Source organism: Antedon bifida, chromosome 3 (assembly GCF_963402885.1).
Source record: "Antedon bifida chromosome 3, ecAntBifi1.1, whole genome shotgun sequence".
Classification (NCBI taxonomy): domain Eukaryota; kingdom Metazoa; phylum Echinodermata; class Crinoidea; order Comatulida; family Antedonidae; genus Antedon; species Antedon bifida.
This window is the reverse complement of record NC_136228.1, coordinates 16,628,857-16,650,382: the sequence shown is the minus strand read 5'-3', so window position 1 is coordinate 16,650,382 and position 21,526 is coordinate 16,628,857. Positions and strand designations below refer to the sequence as shown.

At 35.9% G+C, this 21,526-nt stretch overlaps 1 pseudogene; it reads left to right on the top strand.

Moving 5' to 3' along the window:
- The first annotated feature begins 20,399 nt into the window (after positions 1–20,399).
- Positions 20,400–21,024, top strand: LOC144838178 (uncharacterized; annotated as a pseudogene).
- Positions 21,025–21,526: the final 502 nt, after the last annotated feature.

Below are 21,526 nucleotides of genomic sequence, written 5' to 3'. Positions count from 1 at the left end.
ATGTTTTTTCACTTTCAATTCAATTTTGTAAATTAAAACTCAATTCAGTATTTATGCTGCTATGTTTTATTGTTATTCATATTTTTTAATAAATACTAAATTATGAATGAAAAACATATTTGTTTATTTGTAAGGATAGTGTTTTTTGAAGAGGGAGATTTTAACATCGAGGAGATCATTATATCAAATTGTACGTGCTAGCTATTGTTAAAAATGTATTGTTTATTATAGGAATAATATTATTCATTTCACCAACCCGCCGCCGGAGATCGAGTAATAAAGTTCTTCGATAATATTGCAGCGATAAAATGTAGACAAAAATTGTGATTGCGCCCTCTATAAAAAATAAAGTTTATCACCCCATACCCACCACACGTTTTTATATATGCTCCAGGTTAGACTTGCCCCAAGTCTGTATTTATTGTCTTTTTTTTTTATTTATTTGTTTTCATTTCGACCGCGATTTTTGTCTGAAAATACCCAAGTCTGTATTTATTGTCTTTTTTTTTTATTTATTTGTTTTCATTTCGACCGCGATTTTTGTCTGAATTGTATTTATTGTCTTTTTTTTTTATTTATTTGTTTTCATTTCGACCGCGATTTTTGTCTGAAAATACCCAAGTCTGTATTTATTGTCTTTTTTTTTTATTTATTTGTTTTCATTTCGACCGCGATTTTTGTCTGAAAATACAGACTTGTGAAACACGTATAGAAATCGATTTGCAGACCGCAAACATCCGATAAGAATGACGTAGGTTATCATACCGTATTTGGCTATATGGGGCGGGCGGTATGTAAATATGGATTTCGAATCAACCAATAATGATCATTTTGTTTCAAAATGAAAAAGATCGAGTACGTACGTACAGTGCTGAATGTACGATCGAGACTGAACAACTGTTGAAATATAAAATCGTGTTGCCAAGTTGTTTTGTTTATTAATTGTTTAGTCCTGGCCTAGGCCTCCTTCGTAGGGCTACTCAACTTGTACGTATGACCTGCCAAATAAAACGCCAATAAGGTACATACCACCACCGACGGGCACACAACAGGGCTACACCACCACACAGAACCAGAACAGGACAGGGTCACTCTGGGTGGGAATTAAATAAATGATCCATTCAATGTTTGATTTAGCGGAGAAGCTAGCCTATCATATCAAGACGAGTTTTCATGTTCTTGGGAAAAATCTCATCAAATGTTTACTACTTACTAGGCATATAAAATCATTTCTAGCCTTCAAAAACTTTCATCAATGTACTCAAGTACACATTGTCTAAACGTAACATAGCGCATGCACATCGTCTTAGATGTTGAGTCTTTGAAATTCTGAAATATGAATATTAAAACGACGTACGAGTGAGTAGCCAATGGCATGCGGCTGAAACTAGTCAACTGGATAATTTATGCACCAAGAATTCTTGGTGTCAAACCACGTGACTTATGCGTGTTTCCCCAGACGGAGTATCCAAACTCAAGTAATACACGTATGAAACGCCATATGTGCAAAAATATTTATATTTTTACAAAACTCCGTCTGGAGCCCAGACTAGCTCTATATACAGAAGAATGACAAAAACAAGAAGTAAGTTTTGTTTCATTATTATCATACCATATCATATACGGAATTCGGATCAACCTGAGTTTTCGGCATGTATTGAATATAGGACTATTCCATTATTATTTATAGGGGTGTTAGTCAATATGTTGGGTTGGGTGTGCCAGGCTTGTTGAAGCTTCTATTGTTCGCGTCATTGTGCCAATTGTTTTGTATTTCACTGTGTTTGAGAAACAAACAAACAACTGCTGCTGTAGTTAGCCTATAGCTTTTATTACATGTCTGTAAATTATTTTTTACACTATATAGAATAGGCCCTAACATGTTGTTTTTTTAATCAACAGTTAAATCATATCATGTTTTATTTTACATTTCATGTAATATTTAGTATACTAAGGATTAAAAATTACATTCGGCTCCGTATATTCACATTTTTTTTGACAAAATTAAATGATAATGTTGTAAGTTTCTAAACACAAATAAATCACATAAATAATAAAAACACATTTCCTGACAAAATTAGTTTCTATGTTACAACTTCTTTTTAAAAACAAAAATAAATGTTTTAAGTTGTAACTTTCTTGGTAATTACATCCATTATCATTTGTTTTGTCGAGCGTTATGGTTGATTTAGAGGAAGTAGTTTTAGTATACATTGAATATAAATTGACGGGGTTAATTGTTTTGGATTCACCCATCATCCAGAGTACTATTCGTGCTTGTAAAGAGTTGGAAAACAATTTTAATGTGTTAGAATTGTGTAAAGATATTTCTTCGGAAGCGCTGTATTATGTATTAGAACAAATGATGAGCGATAAAAAAATAAATGTCGGCAGATTTGTGACAGGACTCGTTTTATGTACATGTGTTGCGAAACAATGTGACACTGAAATGCAGTTAGAAAATGTAAAACGTGTCTCTTGTGGATTTTTCAAGGAAAAATTTTCGTTATTTGAACTTCGTAATGACGATAAATCGGTTAGTATGTTTCTTTTTTTTTGTTTTGTTCGTGGGTATTTTAACAAATATTCTTAAATTATTCATTTTATTTATAATGCGCGTGTTTCGTTTACTAATTATTTTTATTTTCGTTCAGAATTTGTTTCTGTGCTTGAAGGGAGATGTTTTTTTCAGAGTAGTAGCATTCTTAGTGACTGGTATGGTGTTAACGCTTGTTTTTTGTTGAATGTCTTCAGATGTTTCCTCTAGTCATCAAAACATTATTATGAACACCATATTGTATTGATCTCTCTAATTAATTTTAGATGTGTTATCATTTATCTAAAATGTATATTTCTTAATAATAACACTTTACTTTATAAATTTGGTAAAAATTACATTTATAATATGCCTTTTTATTGAAACCGTCGTTACATATCGTGCGTCTCAAATTTGTTTTCTTTTGTGTGCGTTTTATTTTTTTTAGCAGTACCTATTGTGTCTTTCTTAAAAGATTTAAAATTGAAAACACGTAGAAAATGAAATTCATTTTGAAATAAAGAAATTGTATTTAAATTTAATTAATCTATGCTTTATACATTTTGTATGTTTATTTTTGTAATATTACTTATTATATATAAAATATAACTTTACATTACAGATCTATTGTACTGTTTAAAATTAAAAGAAGTAAACAGAATATTTATAATCACAATCATTTATTATGTGTGTTTGCAATTACATTTAACAACAACAGAAAAGAAAACAAATTAAATTAAGTCGATAAATAAATTTACCGTGAATTAAAGTAGGAAAACTACTTTTACAAATTTACACTGACAGTAAATTAAGTCAAAACATAGGCCTAATTAATTTAATTTCATTAAACAAATCTATTGCAATACACAATTCACAAACATAATAATAATTTAACAGAAAAGAAAACAAATTATTTTCCGGGCCGATTCCTTGTACCATAACAACTAACCTTTCAGGCTCAGGTACAATTGTTTGATCAAACTACATCGGGTGAATAACGAGAGAAGGAATTAAAGTAAGACAATATGTATATAATACGCGTGGAATCTAACACACGGTTACGAATTCTAGTTATATCATTATTACGATGATCGGGAAGCTCTAAAATACTACAAACATAACGATAAAATGGAGTTTGAGCAAATATTGATCATGCCAACATGAACGGGTAAAACTAAATACAATACAACAGTAATTGAAATTAAAATAAAACACTTGACAAATCATTGACAATAAAACTATTTTCTTTTCAATACGTTCATGACAATACCGCTTGAAAAAATCACTACATCAAAAATGTTGTTTTTGAATGGTAGAGAGTGAGATTTTGGTTTACGGGTTATTTTGTTAGGATTAGTTGTTGTTATTTTTTCCAGTCCGATTCCTTGTACCATGCTACCAACTATTTCAAAATTGACTTCCTTTGATTTTTGGAAATTTAAAGTCAAACAGTTTGTCTGAATCAAATTTTATACACGTTATTTTTCCAAATCCATTCCCCATTGTTCATCAATAACACTTACAAGTACCCGGTTTCGTTTGAATTTACGTTGAATGGATTTGTGTAATGTATATGTATCTTGCTTGCTCAGTCAGTCTTGAACTTGTCTCTTGGTAATATTTAAATCGTATTTTACATTTTGATAAAGTCGGTCCACACCACCAAAACTATCAGGATGCTTAGGATCGTAATAATATACTTTTCTTAAGTACTCATCCATACTCATTACCCTCATTCACCCAAATGAAAATTAAAAAAATAAATAAAATACTTAAATAACACGCAAAGATCAAATTCATTTTCGTTGTTGTTGCTTTTAAAAGAAAAAACACAACCTTTATTTTAACACATATTCTATTTCAATATAATTTACAACCATAATAATAATAAATTTACCGAAAAGAAATAAGAAATATAAAAATATAATGTAACATTAATTAAAAAAAAGTGTTAAGATATTATTTTAAATTTGTACAAATTACAATTGGTAAAGAATCTTATTAAAAAGTTCTGAATCATTTTGTAATCAACTTTATGGCTTTAGCAAACGCATCAACATTTATACAACGTAAATGAAAGTAGTTTAGCGCTCATTCAAAATGGGTAGCGCTATTGTCCACAAGTTTCAATGCCAGAATTGGTCGAAAAAATGTTAGGAGTTGTTCATATCTTGAGCCGTGAAAGTTATAACGTTCAACCATGTCCTTCAGAATGAATATAAATTCTTCTATGAAAACCTTCTCAATTGTTCTCATTATCTCTTTGTACTCAAGTTCGGTAGTTTCTTTCTTAATCTCCGCCTCCAGCACAGGGTTCAGGTACTCTTCCGCAAACACCCCATCTTCTACCTCATCTTCTACATCGGCTTTTCTTGCCAGAAATAGGTGGTAGTCAACTACCGATGACGTGTCGTCGTATACAATCCTCTCCTCTTCAGAAATTATTCTCGATCTATAATGTTCGTCTTCTTCAGTATTAGATACATTATTGAAATCAACGTTCATTGGAGGTGGGGGTTGAATCGCCATTAAACACGTCATATCCCCCATCTCTTCCCTCATCTCTTCCTCCTCCTTTGCTGTAAAATAGGCACCAGTCATAGCTAGTATGTCTTCGTCTTCAAATTCTGAATCACTGCTTATATTATATAACATCTTCTTCGACATCAGAGTCCATAGTAAGATCAATTATTTCAATCACGGAACCCATAGTAACTAGTTGCTGGTTTTTGGTTGAATATGCTAAGTCTGTCAGGCTGTAGCGTTGTAGAATGAGGTAAAGATGACAAAATATTCGAGAGTTATATACATTCAAAGGATTACATTCGGCATTTACTGAATTTGTTTCAGCCAATTGTCATTGTTGTATTTCCTGTCGGAACATTGTGTCGAAGCGCCGTGTATCTTTTGTTTCAATAAGTAGCTTCCCCACACAGTCCATAGTAAGTTCAATCACGGAACCCATAGTAACTAGTTGTTGGTTTTTGGTTGAATATGCTAAGTCTGTCAGGCTGTAGCGTAAGTGGGTACTCCCATTTCCAAAATTGTTCAATTCAAGATCATCAATCCGTTCCGTTTTCCAAAAGATTACATTCGGCATTTGCTAAATTTTTTTCAGCCAATTGTCATTGTCATATCCTTGTTTCATTTTATTTCATTGTAATTGTTTTATTATCTGCTTTTGTTTTTTGCTTCTGTAATTGTTTTATTATTTGATTTGATATCTGCTTTTTACATTTATTATTATTGGTGTTTTCCTTTGAGCACGGTCTTACTGAAAAACAACTTTTAGTTGAGTTAAGTATCCGTGATTAAATAAAGCATATTATTATTATTATTATTATTATTGTTGTATTTTTTGAAAAATAGTGAAACTTAACATCTTGCTTCACGTTACACCAATCATTCATTGTGAAGCTCCATTGAGCTTATTATTATTATTATTATTATTATTGTTGTAATTTTTGAAAAATAGTGAAACTTAACATCTTGCTTCACGTTACACCAATCATTCATTGCGAAGCTCCGGAAGATGGTTAATTACCTGTCGGTATAGTTCAATCAAGACATACTTATTATTTAACTTCTTCATTCTTATCTTTTTGTTTTAGTCATTGTTATAATATCCGGATCAAATAACTTATGTCATTGGATTATGTCGGCATACATCAAGCAAAAACCTCAATTAACTAGTTTTAATTAACCAGGTGCATCTTTATTGACTCTATGACTAATTCAAATCTTACAAAAACTATATTGTCTCACTTTCTTACCCAATGTTAACCATTGTATTATTATATCCGAAACATAACACCTATTGACTTCAACCATTGTAAACCAATTGTTCACAAGCAACTAATTCATCATATCATTTTTATTTAATATTTATTAATTTTATATTATAATGTATATTAATATATAATAGTTCAATCAAGACATACTTATTATTTAACTTCATTCTTATCTTTTTGTTTTAGTCATTGTTATAATATCCGGATCAAATAACTTATGTCTTTGGATTATGTCGGCATACATCAAGCAAATACCTCAATTAACTAGTTTTAATTAACCAGGTGCATCTTTATTGTACCCTTTTTAAAAATACCGCCAACAATCCTTTACATCCTTACCCAATGTTAACCATTGTATTATTATATCCGAAACATAACACCTATTGACTTCAACCATTGTAAACCAATTGTTCACAAGCAACTAATTCATCAAATGATATACTCTATTGTCCCCATTGTTAACCATTGTTATAATCACGACTGACTAGACCGTATACCTCTCTACTTTCTTACCCGACGTTTCATTAATAGTAACTGAGTTCCGAGTATATATTGCATCCATAGCATCTTTTGAACATACTTGGAGTCTTGTTTCTAATAGATCCTTGATGTTTTGTTGATCTGAGATGTCCTTTGAGGCTGAGTTATTCAGTGTGGGTCTTCTCGACAAGGCGTCAGCATCTTGGTTAGTGCGGCCAGGTTTATACTTGATTGTAAAGTCGAAATTTGCTAAGGCAGCAAGCCATCTATGTCCTGTAGCATCAAGTTTCGCGCTTGTCAATACATAGGTTAACGGATTGTTATCTGTCAAAACTTGAGTTCCTTTTGCATGATACAAATAGTCACGAAATTGGTCGGTGACAGCCCACTTCAAGGCGAGGAATTCAAGCTTATGAGCTGGATAATTTCTTTCACTCTGTATCAGACTTCTGCTGGCGTATGCTACTGGTTTCAACTTTCCCTGAACTTCTTGGCATAAAACAGCACCAAGCCCGTCTCGACTTGCATCAATGTGAAGAATGAACTGTTTAGTAATATCAGCATAGGCCAGAACTGGAGATGAAGACAACTTATCTTTCAAAGTCTGAAAGGCATTTTCACATTCATCGGTCCATGAGTCACCAAATGGATCTGATGCTCGTTTCAAATCAGATTTCTGATGGTTGCGTTTCTTCACACGTCCTCGCTTCGGGGCATATCCGTAACCACTAGACAGAGCATGAAGAGGATTAGCAATCTTGGAGTAGCCTTCCACAAACCGTCGATAGTAGCCGGTAAGTCCTAAAAAGCTTCGCAACTCTTTTGCGTTAGTTGGACGTGGCCAAAACTTCACTGAAGATACTTTATCAGGATCAGTCTGGATTCCTTCTTCACTAACAATATGGCCTAATTACTTGACAGACTTGCAGAAAAACTGACACTTTTCTGGAGATACCTTTAAACCGTAATCATTTAGTCGATCTAATACTTTGAGGAGACGAGTTTCCATTTCTTCAGGGGTTTTGGCGAAAACAATTAGGTCGTCCATATACACAAGAACTTCTAAGTAATTTAGTCCAGACATACAGGTTTCCATGAGACGTTGGAAGGTAGCTGGTGCTCCTTTTATACCTTGCGGCATTCGCTCGAACTCATAAAATCCTACAGGACAGGTGAATGCTGTTCGCTCTTTGTCTTCCTCTTTCATGGGAATTTGGTAAAATCCAGATTTCAAATCTATGACTGAGAACCAGCTCGAGCCGCTTAAATAGTCTACTGCATCTTGAATGAGAGGCACAGTGTACTGGTCTGGAACTGACCTTGAATTTAGTAGTCGGTAATCAACACACATCCTCAAGCTTCCATTTTTCTTGCGAACAAGTACTATTGGAGAGGCATATCGGCTCCTAGATTCACGAATTACTCCATGGTCTAACAGCTCTTGTATGTGATTCTGTAAGTCTTTAAGATCAGCAGGTGATACCTTCCGAGTACGCTCACGGAAGGGGCTGTCGTCAGTAAGGTTGATTTCGTGTTCTGCATGTTTTGTAAGACCTAGATCCCATTCATGCTTGGCAAAGACGTTCGATCTGGTTTCAAACTTCTCTAGTATGCGGGTCTTTATTTCGGGTGAAACATCTTGTCCCCACTTGAACGGCAATTTAGAGACAGTAACATCTTTTCTAGCTGTACTGGACACATTAGTCATTCCACATGTTACATTACTGTTACTATTTACATCAGTCGAATAAATTGGAGAAGAAATAAAATCTGGGAGAGTTGCTTCCGCCAGCGGAGCACCCGTAGGAATATGGATATCATCTTTAGTTGAATTGTATATATTTACAGTTAGTTTACAAGTTGACGTGTGCGAAACCTCTGCTATACTTGCCACTGGAACTATACCTCGATTACTACCTCTACTGAGAGAATCTATAAGCACAGTCTTTGGTGTTCGCAAACGGTTTCGTATAATTCCTTGAACTTCCTTGGTCATACCTGCAGGAATGGTAGTCGAGCCTTTCGCTTTTACTACTCCTAACTTCCCTTGGCTACCTAGTTGTGCTTCTTTCTCTGCCTTGCTATACAATGTGGCGCACCAGGAATGCATATTCAACTTTTGCAAATATTGATTACCAGCATCTTTCTTACATCGTCGTCTTAAATTATCAAAAAGTCCAGTGTTAGTACCAATTATAATTTGGTGTTGTGCCTGTGGATTGTCTTTTATTACTAAAGTTAAAGTTGAAAATGACTGTCGGGTGCCAGCAAAATGTTGGTTAAAGCCTAATTCTATCTTGGTCCAGCCAAGATACGGTATCTTTCCGCCTCCGCCATGCCAAAGAACAAGGTCAGAAAGTGGATACAGCTTTGTATTTAAAGACTCAAAGATGGAATTACTAATAACGGTAACTTGAGATCCGCTGTCGAGGAGGCAAGGATGGCATATTCCATTAATGTAACAGACATCAACTATACTCTCTCCAACTAAACCATGTGGAATGTCACTATTCGGAGCTACTGATCGTCTGATGACATCTGGTCGCTCCTTCTCAGATGCCGTCTTCCGTTTCCCTGATGCAGTGCAGCTATCAGTTTTTCGTTCACTAGCTCTGGGTTCTGGCTATTCTGGCAACTACGTCTCATGTGTCCCTCTTCTCCACATTTATAGCAAAAATATGGTCGGGGCCGTCTAGGCTGATGTGGTTGGCTAGAAGAACGTGGTGGTGTTGTAGACTCAGTCGATTGTTGCTGGTAGCTACAAGCTGAATTAGCCAGGAGTTGCTCAATCCTACCTAACCTCTCAGCCAGGTCTTGTTCTGACTTCCGGTCATTTACCGCTTCAACCTTCGCCACATGTGCGTTTCTAGCACCAATCGCCTTTGCCTTCTTGGTTTTCCCTTGGCATTCCTCTTCCCATCTACGCACCTGTCCTAGAAGAGTCAGGTAGGTCGGTGCATTAACAACTTGATCTCGAAGATGCAGGTCTACGAGGAGAAGTTGGTCGAAGAGAGTTCCCTTCAGGAATTGCTTCAAAAGCGCCTGGTTTGCCTTGTCTGCTGTAATCCCTCCCTTTTGTACTATCTGCCTCAATGAAGACTGTAGTCTGGACAAATAATCAGAAGGCTTCTCACCTGCTTGCTGATCCAAACCCACAAACTGGTGATATAGTTCTTCTCCTGAAAGCGTAGTTCCAAACACCACCTCCAAGGCGTCCACGTAGTCTTTGGCGGTGGCTTGCGGGTTATCTTTCTTCAAGTCATCTATAATATCTAATGCTGGGGATCTTAGAGCCTCTCTCAGTCTTCTCTTCTTCTCCGATTGGGAGACTTCAGTTTCGGCTTCTTCTATCAGTGCTTTGGCTTGCGCCCGCCAAACATGGTATTTGTCCTCATCTTTTGACTTGTCGGTTGTGTGACCAGAGAACACACGGAGCTTTCGGTAGTTGCTACCAAGCGAAAGTCTGGACAGATCAATTGCCGGTGAAGTGTTGTTTGTAGAAGCTGTTGGTGCCGGAGACGATGATACCATTGGTGTTGAAATCACGGCTGTCTTCTTTAGGATGATGGTTCGCATCTCTATGTCTTCGGCTACCACAATCGTTTCTGGGATGTTCAGTTCTCTGACATGTATGGAAAGCTTTGCCAATACTAGCGTCTTCTGCCAGCCATGAGCATCTACCTCCTCTCGTCTGTCCACTGTTTCAGTTGGAAGCGACCCACACAGAGAAATATAAATTCTTTTTGTAGGAATTTCCAATTTTCGGCTGACTAACAACAAACATCGATCTACGGGGTAGTTTTTTTCCTCACACCACTCGATTCCATACGAAACGTAGTCTGGCATGATCTTTTGTACACTGGCTCAATATTCCTTAAATTTCCAAGCTTCAATTGGGTTTCCCGGACGAGCCCCCAATTTGTAACCCTTCTTGTTCGAAAATACTAATAAAACTCGGATTCCAAATAAATTTATATTATTCCGGAGTTTATCCCAATTGAAGTTTAGATTAATCTGAAACTAAAAGAGAAAATACATACATGTATTATAACATAACTAACATACATAAATCGAATAAAACAATACAATATACTATGTGTAATTCCTATTAAAACAGGTAACTCTTGATCTCTAATTAATCCAAAATTGTCTTCAAAATCAATAACATCGTAACAATACATAAATGCTATAGAAATAGTAATTAAGTGAAAATTCAATATAAAACACGCTAATGCTTCATCACTTTATACATTTACTAAGCCTAACATATTCCTTGGAATATCTTTAATACAAACGTATCCTTTAACATACTAGATCAAAAGTGTAATAAAAGTTCTAACAAGTGTGCTAATACCCCTATGAATCATCATTCATTCAGCCAATTCAGCGAACATATGTGACCTCGACGGTGATTAGGAATGCTAGCATAGGGTCTAATTACACTTAAAAGTTCACCCTGATAATATATTGGACTATTTGATTGTAAGACAACAATCATACACACATATCATAATTAATCAAGCAAGTAGCTTCATTTTAGAAATAATAATTAAAAACGAGTTCAAATATAAAGTTAACTATACTACAATAACAACAAAGATTAATACAATTCTAATACAATCTAATAAAACTGATAATACATGAATTAGTCCTATCATCGATTCAATATCGGTCGTCATAATCAAGACGTTCGTTTCTTGATTACTCATCAATAAGTAATTACTAATGATCTAAAATAATATAAAGATGGATCATCAATCGTAACAAGGCCTTTCGTCTAAAGCATTGGCTTCTAATAATTAATAAAATTCGATGTATCACTAAAATAATAATATTAACAATATAAGTACACTGTAATTAATACACTGATATTCAGGTACAAACTCGCTAAAACAATTTGGGACCTTTACTTTAATGTGTACAAGTAGCCTATAATGCATATCCTTGGTACGTTAGTGTCTTTATACACACTGTACTATCATAAACAAAAAAGAAGTCACTAGTCTATTAATCTATCCTATAAAACTTATTAAATATATAAAAAAACCAATAAAGGTAATTAATACAAAACAATTGCTTACCTAAAAGAGCCAGTCGTACGGGCCAGATAGAAACTTTAAAAAACAGGTTGTTACTCTTTATATGTCTTGGTTTTATCTGTGTGCATCAGGAGAATGGAATGTGGGGCTAGGCTTATCTGACAACTTTTGGTAATTTTGCACTGGGTTACAAATGTCTATTTGTTAAATGAGAAGTTCTATATTTTGATGTTTTTTCACTTTCAATTCAGTATTTATGCTGCCTGCTATGTTTTAATGTTATTCATATTTTTTAATAAATACTAATGAATGAAAAACATATTTGTTTGTTTGTAAGGATAGTGTTTTTTGAAGGGGGAGATTTTAACATCGATGAGATCATTATATCAAATTGTACGTGCTTAGCTATTGTTAAAAATGTATTGTATATTATAGGAATAATATATATTCATTTCACCAACCCGGAGATCGGGTAATAAAGTTCTTCGATATATTGTATTGCAGCGATATAAAATAATGTAGACAAATTATGATTGCGCCCTCTATAAAAAATAAAGTTTATCAACAACTTAACTATTACCGACTCCACCAACAACCACCACAAGTTTTATACAGAAGAATGTGAAAAACAAGAAGTAAGTTTTGTTTCATTATACCATATCATATACGGAATTCGGCGCCCGGAATTCTTTATACTGTATTGTTTTAATAGCAGGTCTTTATTTGGATCTTATATTCGTATCCTAGGCTATAGGCCCTACCTAGCCTAGCTAGCTAACAAACTAGCCTAGCTAGACTAGGCCTAGGCCTCTAGGCCCCTAGGCCTAGACCAGGTCTAAGGGGTTATCAGACGATCGGGACCACGGATGATCGGGCCCACTTCAAGACGATCGGGCCTAAAGGGTCTTTCACACCTGTTCCGGCACGGTTCCGGTCTGGCGAATCGAACATCAATGTTTCGTTTTCACGCGGCTAGGCCTATGCGCCAATCGATATGTGCGTAGCCGCGTGAAAACGAAACATTGGCGTTCGATTGGATTTTCCGGCGCCGGACCGGAACCGTGCCGGAACAGGTGTGAAAGACCCTTATATCGTGAGACGATCGGGACCAGAGACGACCGGGCCCAGACGATCGGGCCCAATGAATAAGACGATCGGGCCCAATGAATAATACGATTGAACCCAAAACATTCTCGGAAAATAAAAAAATAAATAAAAAATTTGATTTAAAGTCAGAAAAATATGAAAATATGTATTAAAACTATTACCGAATCAGGTTTCACGCGTTTTGTACTATTAATTTTGTCGTGAGAGAGAAGTCAAGTTATATCACACTGCAAACATTAAAGATGTATTGTCCCTTGAAACACAAAAAATGAAGGTCAAAATATTATAAATTTAAATTGGCCATATCAAAGTAATATTAAGTTATTCACTTTAAGCCGAAAATTCGAGCCAAAAACAACACGTTTACATAATTAACAGGTAAATTAGTTTGATTAAATTTCGTCTGGAAAATCGTCACAAGCGAAAGTAAACAAAGATTTCAAACCACCAGTATGCATTATGCATATGCTAATTAGGATTGTTTACAACTCGTCCTGGTTGAAAAGGTGTTTTCACACAGATCGCAAGGAAGTTTTATGATATGCATACAGAGTAGCCAAACAAGCGCATTGCATTATGGGATATGTTTTGATTGAAAACATTGACTGGAAGTCAAAGTTATTTTTTGAATAAAAAAACGAACGAAATACGTGAATAGAGGGCGCTTTACTATGTAAATATTATGATTGCATAATAATCGAACGTTGCATGTAATAATAATCGAACATATTTTGATTGTGTAAGTATTACTTTAATTATGTTATGTTGTGAATATATATATGTTTGCATTCAATAATAGGATCATATATTATAGTTATTGTGTATGCAGTCGATTTTGGTGACCGGTCTCAACACCAAACAAAGTCATTAGCCGAGGCCCCTAGGCCCAGCCCTCTCGATGATGAGCCTGAACGACGATCTAAAAATAAACCAAACTTGTCAAATTATGTTGATTTCTGTACTTAGTCTATTGACAGATTGTCTAGGCTTTGGTCGTGTATTATTTTAAAATACCCATGTTATTTAACCTTTACTAAACCTAGGGCCAGGCCTACACAGTTTAAACTATTTTAATGTGTGCTGTGTACTAAATGAGCTAGTACTAGGCTTAAAATGTGACATGTTTCGAGAAACTATTCTTATCATCAGAACAGTAAACAACGCCTAGAGTGCTTATATACCAATGTTGTATGTAAATAAGTAAGTAATTAGCATAATAAAACAACAAGGAATGTAAACAAAAATTATCGTTGTCAAAATGGCTATGCATGAGGAAATCCTGCGGAGTATTTCAAGGTTTATTGAAATCCGCCAGTTAGGCAACGAGATGTGGAGGGCTTCAGAACGGTGTAAGGCCCTCGCTAAGGCGGAATGCTTCACCGTTCTGGATTCTGCAGATTCCGCTTTCAAACTTAAGGTCAAGGAAGCCCTCATCTCGTGGAGTAAACCTTCCTTCCTTAGGCGTCACACTTGCCATATGATTGTTTACTGTCGGTTTTCGACAAATCAACAAATTCATCATCATAAGATGTACTGTAGGTTATATGATCTAAATAATATCCTTTAAAACGTGTATTTTATAAATAGATGCATTAAAAGTAGACGCATTCCACCGAATTTTTAACCCTCTATTATAGTGGCTCTTTTGGCGCTCCATAGAAACGAAAATATTGAACTTAGTGTATGCGAAATATGCGAACAGTGTGCAAGAAACACGTCTGTAAAATCATCAATTTAAAGTATTTATCTGTTACTTTTTATGTGATTCTTCTTCATACAAGTACTTATGAGGCCCAATTCTAAGGTTTGGTATTCACAATAAGTTTGGAGTGGAAATAAAAACAGCCTAGGCCTACTAATCTCTTGTACTAGGATAGACTAGTTATGGGTGTAATAGACGGTTGATCGGGACCACAGACGGTGCTGGGTGCTGGTCAACCCGTACCCAAACCAACCCGTACCCATGCCAACTCGTACCCAACTTGGCTAACCCGTACCCAAATAATTGGTCAACTCGTACCCACTTTGGCTAACCCGTACCCAAACCAACTCGTACCCATGCCAACTCGTACCTAAATATTTGGCTTACTCGTACCCAAGTATTTGGCTTACTCGTACCCATTATTTGGCTTACCCGTACCCATTTTTGGCTTACTCGTACCCATTATTTGGCCTACTCGTACCCAATTTTAATAATTACTTGTAATGATTTGATCGGCGCAAAACTAGTGGTATGCTTTTGCCGTATGAATATTTTTATATTTAAATTGTTTTTTTTATTTTACAGGTCTCGGTGAAATGTGTGCTAATAAAAATGACCATTGATTTGATTGTAAACTTCGTTTAATTAGGCATATATTTGTTAACATTTATTTAATAGTATTATAGTTTTATAAACGTATGTTTGATGTGTCTTTTTTATTTACGTAAAAGAACATTAATTAATTAAAAAATATTTTAACTGTATTGTATATTCTAACTATAGTATTACAATTCTCAATTAAGCCCAGGTAAAGTAGGTCTACCAACAACGTTCAATTTTTATCACCTAATTATCTTCCCTGATTAGATTCGATCAAGTAATTATTATTTCTAACTATTGTATTGGTAATTTAAAATTGGTTGAAATTAACAACGCCCTGTTTTAAGCAAAAAGCCCACAGGGCTATGGGGTCGAATTACTCGTAGATTTCGTGTTACGTGTTTTTGTTGACCAGGATTAACCTTTTATTATTTATTATTTATTACGCATTTATAGGGCGCCAAAGAGACGACTCAGTACGGTATGATCGTTTCCCATATATTGTATTTATTAATAATTCAGTGAAATGATCATATCGGGGATCATAATTATACACGTACTGTAAGGCCTGCAGGGCTGGGGTCGAATTACTCGTAGATTTCGTGTTACGTGTTTTTGCTGACCGGGATTAACCTTTTGTTATAAAAAAAACATGCATTTATAGGGCGTCAAATAGACGACTCAGTAATGACGTATGATCGTTTTCCATATATTTTATAATAATTCAGTGAAATGATCATTATACACGTACTGTAAGGCCTGCAGGGCTATGGGGTCGAATTACTCGTAGATTTCGTGTTACGTGTTTTTGCTGACCGGGATTAATCTTTTGTTATAAAAAAACACGCATTTATAGGGCAACAAAGAGACGACTCAGTAATGACGTATGATCGTTTTCCATATATTTTATTTATTAATAATTCAGTGAAATGATCATATACACGTACTGTAAGGCAATTTGGCAGATTTTCTTCTATATCAGCTACGTGTTTTTGCTGACATTACTTCATTATCTAGTGTAAAATAAAATTAAAATACAAATTATTATGTATAAAAGAAATTCATGTTTACTTTTAATAATTCAAGTTTTCATCATCACAGACTAGTGGGTATTTCAATTTCCGTGTACTACTATTCGTAGTAAATAATAGATTAATAACTATTCATAAATGAAAAAAATTAAATGCAGCACACAGCCGACCACTGACATCTTCCATGTAAACAGCGCCCTCAAGTATCAACTTGACCAAATACGACGTACCCAAATACGATGGAAGCTGTGCTTTTTTCGTACGAGTCTGTACATATAATTATACTTTTTAGGTCAATAGTTTTTGCCATTATAATATCGAACATATGATTGGTATCTAAAAATGTAATAAAACTGGGTTTAAATGTAATATAAATATACTTTAAATAGCAATAAACCTGGGTACGGGTCAGCCAATGATGGGTACGGGTCAGCCAATGATGGGTACGGATCAGCCAAAATTTTGGGTACGAGTAAGCCAAAATTTGGGTACGAGTTGGTGGGTACGAGTTGGCATGGGTACGGGTTGACCTGTATTCACGGTCAGACCCAGGCGATCGGGGAGCCCAATAATGTTGTAAGACGATTGGTATAAATGACTCTCACAACTCTATTGGTTCGATTTTTGTGCTACCGAAGCCATCTTGCAGAGATGACAAACAGTCAGGACCAGCTGAGCGTAAAAACTGAGAATATATATCACAAGAATTAATAATCTATAGAAATAGTAGAAATTTGTAACACTTAACAGAGCGTGGATGCCCGCCCTCGTGAGGGTGGATGTATACAGACTAAAGAAGACTTGATTTGACAGATATTATGTCATATTAAATAGAATTATGATAATATAAATTTGATATCTTTTAATTTAATTTATATTGTTAAATGTTTATGTCTCGTCATGTCATATTTTTGTAAGGGTCCCTAATGGTCAGCTTCGGCTGGATGGACCACCCTCATAAAATATTGTTGAAATAAAAATAAATTTTATAAAACATATTTAATAACAAACTAGTGTACATTCACTTCTACAGAAAATGATTAAATTAAAGAAAGAAAGACCGAACCACAACTACAAACATCTACCTAGCGTTACTGTACATCTTTGATGTTGTGGATTTGGACGCGAGTGGACGTGTTTTTGTTGCTCTCTGCAATCTTAATGATTGCTCTATTTTAACCATTTTATTTACGATTTGGGTGTTCCTGTCTTAATATAATCATTTATTTTACTTCTTGGTGTTATACTTGGTGCTTTTTGATGTTCCTGATGTTGTTTTATATGTGACTTTTTGGTGAATTTGTGATCGGCGTTTTTGTGATTCGAGTACTGTCTGTGAAGCTGCCTGTAAATTTTGCGCGTTTTTGGTGGCCATTTTTTTTTGTCGGAAATTTTTTAATTCTTTCGTGGGAAATTCAGTTCGTTTTTGATGTTGCAAGATTATTTTGTGGAACTGTGCATTGCTGATTAGCCTCATCCAACATTAAATGTCTACTTTCAATATTCACCGTGCTATTCTCGTGTTTGCCGTACTCAGAACAACCGGAAATTTCATCCAGAGCCTAGGCCTAGGCCTATCAACGGAAGGTAGGACAAACGAACCTAGCCCGACGGAGGACCTCCAACATATCAAGTGGGTATCACTTCCTTATCATTGTCAACGCCTCATTGCCAGAATATCCCTATCAGAGGGAAATTGTCAAATCAAAGGAAAAGAACTATTTAGTCTAAACAAATACCTATTATATTACAACACCAAGTATAAACGACCTAGCATCCTTGCATATTTCTTACTCCTGTGCGGCGATATTGAGATCAATCCTGGTCCCACCATTGAAAACAGTAGTGATTGTAGTTCATGTACCACCCAACACTCTACTGCATATCTGTGTGGAACCTGCAAAGAGCCGGTCACCTGGGATGATAAAGGCATAATGTGCGAAGATTGTGAGACTTGACTGCCAAAATGTTAGTGAAACATCTTACGTTAGATTGGGAGGATCAAGCGTTGTATGGCCTAATCTGTGACGCACCTAACTATAGCAGCACTTTGTTTGACCTCCATGATGTAGAAACTCAAAATAGTTTTAGCGTACTAGGAGACTTGAGCCTAGACTCCCAAGCATCTATAGATTTCGAAAACCCCAAAGCAACTTCATCGCCAACTAAACCTAAACCACGATCGGTCTCTGGACCATGCCCGTTACGAATAGTAAACGTAAATTGCCAATCCCTAATTAATAAAAAACCACAATTCTACAACCTAGTTGACAGCACCAAACCTGATGTCATTATAGCAACCGAAACTTGGTTTAATAGCAGTGTTTGTAACTCCAAGTACTTCAGCACTAAATACACAGTATATAGGAACGACCGAAACACCACAGGTGGTGGCGTACTCGTTGCAGTCAATAGTGACTTTATCAGTACCAGAGAAGAATCCCTAGAAAAAGAAACTTCAGAAACAGTGTGGGTCAAAATCAACATTGCAGGGTGTAAAACCTTATATGTCGCTGGCTGTTACCGAGCTAAGGTTAATGACGAGACCGCTCTCGACGCCCTCGATGATGCGTTATCAAAGATCTGAAGCCGAGTCAACAATCTCATTCTGGTTGGAGGTGATTTCAACTTACCAGGGTGGGACTGGGCAACCAAGTCAATTAAACCAAGAACTCCTTACCTAAACCTCCATAGCAAGTTTGGAGACATCTCGATGACAACGGCCTTACACAAACTGTTGAAGAACCGACCAGATTAAACCCTTGACCTGTTCCTGATCAATAGACCAAATCAAATTAACCGAACACAAGTTATGCCTGGTATTAGTGATCATAACGCTGTCTACACTGAATTGGATATCAAGCCCACTCGAAAGAAACAAATTCCCAGCAGAATACCCCTATATAAAAAAGCAGGATGGGCAGGACTTCGGCAACATGCTGAGAAACTCGCAGACGTCATAGTTGAAGCTGAGTCTAGTACCACCACAGATGAGCTATGGAACCTCTTTAGAGATGGCTTGCTAGAAGGTATCCAACTATTTATCCCCCACAAAACTACAAAAACCAAAGACTCGCATCCATGGATAGACATAGGCCTCAAAAGAAAAATTAGGAGACGAAACCAGGCATTCAAAGCCAGTAAAAAACATGGAAAAATTAAAGATGAAATTAGATTTAAGAACCTAAAAAAGTCTGTTCAACGTGACCTGCGCAAAGCCTATTGGAAATACATAGAAGATATTGTCACCCCACAATCCTCAGACATAAATATCTACAGTAGTATGAAAAGATTCTGGACCTTCATCAAACACAAGAAATCAGACTTCAATGGTGTTTCACCCATCAAATCAGATGGAAAACTGATGACAGATGCTAAACAGAAAGCTGAAGCCCTTAATCACCAATTCCAGTCGGTCTTCACAAAGGAATCCACTTATTGAAAGTAGCCAACCCTCGTCGTATACTGTAATTACCCAAGTATGCCCAACATAGATATCTCAACCCCTGGTGTAGGCCTACTCAAACTACTTAAAAATCTAAACCCAAGCAAGGCTCCAGGACCGGATACTATCAGCCCAAGAGTACTGAAAGAATTGAGTGATGTCATCGCAGATCCTCTCACTATCATATTTAGGAAATCACTTCGTGAAGGCAGTGTCCCCAAGGACTGGAAAAACGCAAACATCACCCCGATCTTCAAAAAAGGCCAAAAATACAACCCAGCAAATTACCGCCCAATCAGTCTCACATGTATAGCCTTAAAAATGATGGAACACATAATCTACAGCAGTATAATGTCACATGCAAGCCGCTATGATATCCTCTTCCAACAGCATGGTTTTCGCAGTAAAAGATCGTGTGAAACACAGCTGCTAGAATTTGTACACAACATCGTTACAAACATGCAGGATGGGTACCAATCAGACGTATGCCTACTGGATTTCTCCAAAGCGTCGACAAATTCTTTATAAACGACATAGCTGAACATTTAACATCCTGTACACGACTATTTGCTGATGATACCTTAATCTACATGACCATAAGTAGTGAAGCAGATGCGAAGTTGATGCAAAAGGATTTGGATACCTTATCACACTGGGAAAAAAAATGGATGATGGAATTCCACCATGAAAAATGCCAAATCATAACCATCACACGAAAGAAAAACATCATAAAGTATCCATACACCCTCCATGGTCACCAACTTGCACATGTAGACCACGCAAAGTATCTAGGAATAACAATTTCCAATGACCTCAGATGGAATAAACACTTGGAAAACGTCGCTGCTAAAGCAAATAACACACTGAATTTCCTCAGACGTAACATAAATATTAAAAACCCCAAAGTAAAAGAACAAGCCTACAAATCACTTGTACGACTAATCCTGGAATATGGAAGTGTAGTCTGGGACCCCCACACAGATGTCCTAAAGAAAAAAGTAGACAAAATTCAACGCCGTGCTGCAAGATTCACTCTCAGTAGATATGAACGTACAGCCAGTGTCAGTGCCATGCTCCACGAAACTATCTTGGAAAACCCTGGCTGAAAGACGTCAACTCTCAAGACTATCAATGTTCTACAAGATACACAACAACTTTGTTGCAATTGATATAGACAAATACTTAAGCTCCAAAAACCTCACTGCCCCTTCTCACACAGAAAACAGCCAATCATATAGTATTCCACGCTCAAGTCCTTCTTCCCCAGAACGTCAAGAGATTGGAACATCTTAGCAGAATTAACTGTAAAGGCACCAACTTTTAAATCATTTAAGGGGGTTCTTTACGAAAACTAACTCACTCGCACCACATCCCACCAAAGTGCTATAGTCTTCAATTCAAGTCTGAAGTTTGCACTAAATTGGAAGAAGGTACTCAGCATGGTCTATTCTTTGCCGCGTCATAATCTACGCCCGGTAAATTAAGTAATGTTTTTAAGGATATAAATGTTAATTTAATTAATATTTATTTTTTCTACTGGAAACAAGTTAAATGGATATATTATTAAACTATCCTTTCGTGAAAACACGTCAACAACAATGTGCCCGGCGGCGCCTGGTAGTTGATGTGAACTGTTTATTCGGCAGTTTTTACCAAATAAAGTGCATAAAACAAAATTAAATATCCAAATAGCATTTAATATGATGGTAGCATGTAGTTGATAACATTTTTTATCGTGAAAACATTACAGGTGGTCCAGGCTTAGATCATCATCACATACATCCCAACGTATGGT